Here is a 3,919-nt window from a genome sequence, read left to right on the forward strand (position 1 = left end):
GGTGTGTGCACAAGTAATAACTGGTTTTAAGCTTTGAACCTCATGGCCAAGACTTAACGTTGGATTGTTTTATTTCCCATGTGTTTATGAAGAACACCATACAATAGCATTTTCTTCAAAGAGTTTTACAGAACTCTGCTTCACAATTTCAAAACTCTTCTCTAGAGAAGATGCAGCCTTGCGTCTTGAGGCTTAACTGTTGAGATAATGATTTCTGTTTAGATACTGATTTCTCCATTGGTAACTCCAGCATTCCTTGAGATGATTGAAGCATACAACATGCAGTGTTTGTTTAGTACTAAAACCAGTCTGAAGAATCAGTTGATAACATCTCTCACAGTCACCTAAAAAATATAAAATCGATTGATGAAATGTATTAGAACTATTTAGAATACTGTTCCAGTCCCATCAGTCGAAAGCTATTCTCTAACTACTAGAATGCACCAAGGAGTAAGCAGTTGTTATAAACATGATTAAGAGAGTATACGGCTGGACTGGGTGAGGGTGGAGAAGTCTTACGTCTATGGCTTGTTACTTAATGCTGGAAGACACAAACACACTCTGTCTATCTCTGTCTCTCTCTCTGTCTCACTCTCTCTCATACACACACACACTGCCACACATATGCACACACACACACACACTTACCTTATTTTTGTTGTGTTGTATTACGATAAAGAAGGGCTAAGTCTGTATGGATATATCTCCCCCTGTATTTTCTGTTGATGTCTGCCTCTGTATATAGAACCTGATCTGGGTTGTTGCTGCCCTCCCGGGCCACTGTAGATAATGCTATTTATTTTACATCACGTGATTGTTTATGGACAGCTCCACTGATATGTGTATGTCATTCTGTTTGTTTGTTTGTTTTATTTGTATGTGTTTGTGTGTGAGTTCAACTGCACAACTCTGGTTACACAAAAGACCATACTTAAAGCTGATGGAGTTGGTTGATTTGACATTACTCAGTCTTTGTTTTTTTTTCAAACATCCAGTCCATTGGTTTTATTCTCTGAATTGGATTCATGACAAAAATTAATTACCTGTGGAGTCATGACATAAAAGCCCCCTACTACTGTCAATTCCTTAATCATCTGTCGTATCACAGAGCTTAGTCGAATGAATGCCAACTTCCAATCGTACAGAAGCTTTACCAAATGAGCTGTCTGTTAGGTCTTGTGCTCTTGGTCATAATCACATAGCTGTCTTTGCTAGAGTGGTATGCAATTAGGTACAAACTCCCCAATCACATTGTTTGGACTGGCGTACTTTGCCCATTGAAGTGACATAGATTGAGTTGTTTAGCTTCACTCACACATTTGAATTACTAGCCAAGTTTGACTCTATATTACCGCAGTCTTTAGAAAGTGCTGCTAATATCATGAGTGAACAGTAAGGTCAGGTCTCCTCAGCTCATTTGAAAAAGCAGTATGGGACTAATGGAGATTATACAGCTTATCAGTTGGAAGTAACGAAAACACAGCTTGTTTTCTAGATTTCACTCTGACTAGCTGACTGTTCTCATCTCAGAAATCATTAGAGTGATCCACATGAATGATTGCACAAATAGATTAAACAAGGACAAGTGACATCATTGTAAAACTCACCAGCTTCTTCATTTCCATACAACCCAATATAGAGAATGCCAGTTCAGGATTTGTACACGTCTGTGTCGAAGTGGGAAGTTTTTCTTTTCTCTGCACAAAACCAGACTAGAGACTCAAAGTACAGAAGACTATTTCTGCTTGTTTGACCTAAACAGCGTATGCATATAAAATCAACTGTAAAAGCTTAATGCGGAACTCCTTCATGTTTGAAGCTTCATTACACCGTGAAAGAGCTGTCTTTCTTTGCTGTCTTGAGATGTGTTCATGAGAGAGTGTCTGGCTGTCAAAAAGCAGGTACAAGAAGCAAGAGTCAAATGCATATTTTGTCAGCGGGTCAAAGAATCCATTGCGGTGAACCTTAGTGTGCAATGTAGTTGTGGTAGGAGCATGTTGCAGACTCACCCACATTGCATGAGTTCCTTTCACATAATGCCATGTGTGTCCAGTAATGTTTGTGGTAAAACATTTTGCAGTTTTTTCAATAAAATGTTTTTACACACTGAAGTGAGGGCTTTGTAATGTAACACCTGTAAAGTAACATGTCATTGTATAAATGTAAAAAATATTTAATTAGTGAGTTTTGATCTCTCCTATATGGCAACCTTCTATATGACTGCCCAGAAGTATCTGTTATTGGAGAGGTCAAAATGCCACTAGATGTAGTCTTTTAAAGCAGCACTAAACAAGAGTTACTCCTTTGCAGTGTTCCTACCCGAACACAGAAAGTTGCTAGGTCGGTAATCACCTATAGAGGGCCGCTCAGACAATGGCAGAAGTCATGTTATGTTATGAGGTTATGTGCCATCAAAATGATTTTGGAAATGTTTAAGGTAAAAAAAAAAAAACTGTTACGGGTGCCTTTAATTATGTCTTACATCTCACATCCAAACAATCTCACAAGTGACACTGCACACATTCCACAATAAGCTCTTTGGTCTTCTTGGGGTTGAGAGCCAGGTTGTTGTCAGTGCACCACGATGTTAGGTGCTGGACCTCCTCCCTGTAGGCCGTCTCATCGTTGTTACTGATGAGACCAATCACCGTAGTGTCGTCTACAAAGTTTTTTTTATATATGTTGGAGCTGTGGTAGCTGTACCCCAACCACCTTAGACGCTACATTGCTTTGTTAGCTTACGCTTGCTGATCATTGGAAGACCACTGTACCACACCAAAATACGAAATGTCAGGACTGATTCAATAAAACACTGGTAAAACTCTTCAGCTGCAGAGAAGCCTACCTCCTGCTGAGGTGACGTCAGAGTGTTCCCAATATGTTGTTCAGTGTACATCACAGCAGGAACTTCATCTACACTGAGAAGGAACTTCATCTACATCAATGTGTGTGACTCTATAGCACTGCCTAACTACCAAACATCCTGTTGATGTTGCAAATGAAAATCACTTTTACAAAAAGTCACTTACTGGAGATGCAAGAGAGGAGGATAACCAAGTCTTGGACAAAACCTTAAGTTTGTCTTCCTTAAAGGTGCTCTAAGCGATGTCATACATTTTTTAGGCTAAACCGTTTCACCATCCGCTAGCTGCCTGTGTCCTGAATAGACTGTAAAAAAAAACACGATCTCTGTGGACAACCCAGGCTCCAAAAAACAAAAACACAAAACAACTTGGGCAAACCTTGCCCATAAAAACATAACAAACTGTTCCAGAAAATCACAGATGAGATGCACGTTTAGGAAAGTTTCAATTGCACAGGAGGGAGGGGGAGGAAATAGCGAGCTAGCTTTCTGTTTTGTTTGAACGCCAACAGAAGTGACGTTACCCAGCATCACTTAGAGCGCCTTTAAAGAAGCCCTATGCAGCAATTTTAGCAAAAATGACCATAATTATGCAGGTTGAGAGTCGTTCTAATGGTTCTACAACACTTTTTGGGTCGTTTGGTGGGTGCTTTGTCTCCCCCTAGTGTTTCTCAGCGGAAAAACCGAATATGCAACTTTCTGGTCCCGGACCTCGAAAATGTAGTCAGATTGTAGTTTCTAAGAAGACTGCAAAACGGACTCCGACTTGGCTTTGTTGCTGTTGAAATTGTAAGTAGCCTACCCTTGGGTGAACTTTTTTGTAATGTGGTTTGATAGTCTCTTGAACAATGTGTTTGCTCGACCGTTTTATTGTGAGCCCTGTATGTGTTTAGCTTGGTTTCTTGATGGCTAGCTCGCTAGCTAGTGGGGGTTTAGCGTAGCAGTCACTTGCTACCGAAGCTGCAGGGGGAGCTATGTCGTGAAAAATGTGAGCCCAAATCAGGCGAAAACCCAGAAACAGCGAAGGAATAACCAGACTTGCATAGGGCTTCTTTA

The 3,919-nt window shown here is 40.3% G+C and overlaps 1 protein-coding gene across 1 annotated transcript in view; it reads left to right on the forward strand.

Moving 5' to 3' along the window:
* dok4 (docking protein 4) overlaps positions 1-2,111 on the forward strand; it is a 55,008-nt gene extending 52,897 nt beyond the window's left edge. The window contains exon 9 of the mRNA XM_076287322.1: positions 1-2,111. This exon is cut by the window's left edge and continues 1,540 nt beyond it. The gene's annotated coding sequence lies outside the window, so the exon portion shown is untranslated.
* Positions 2,112-3,919: the final 1,808 nt, after the last annotated feature.

Source organism: Alosa pseudoharengus, unplaced genomic scaffold (assembly GCF_046254945.1).
Source record: "Alosa pseudoharengus isolate Yale_2024_CS ecotype anadromous, Long Island Sound unplaced genomic scaffold, YU_APseudo_1.1 YU_APseudo_1.1_scf_16, whole genome shotgun sequence".
In the NCBI taxonomy this organism is placed as follows: domain Eukaryota; kingdom Metazoa; phylum Chordata; class Actinopteri; order Clupeiformes; family Clupeidae; genus Alosa; species Alosa pseudoharengus.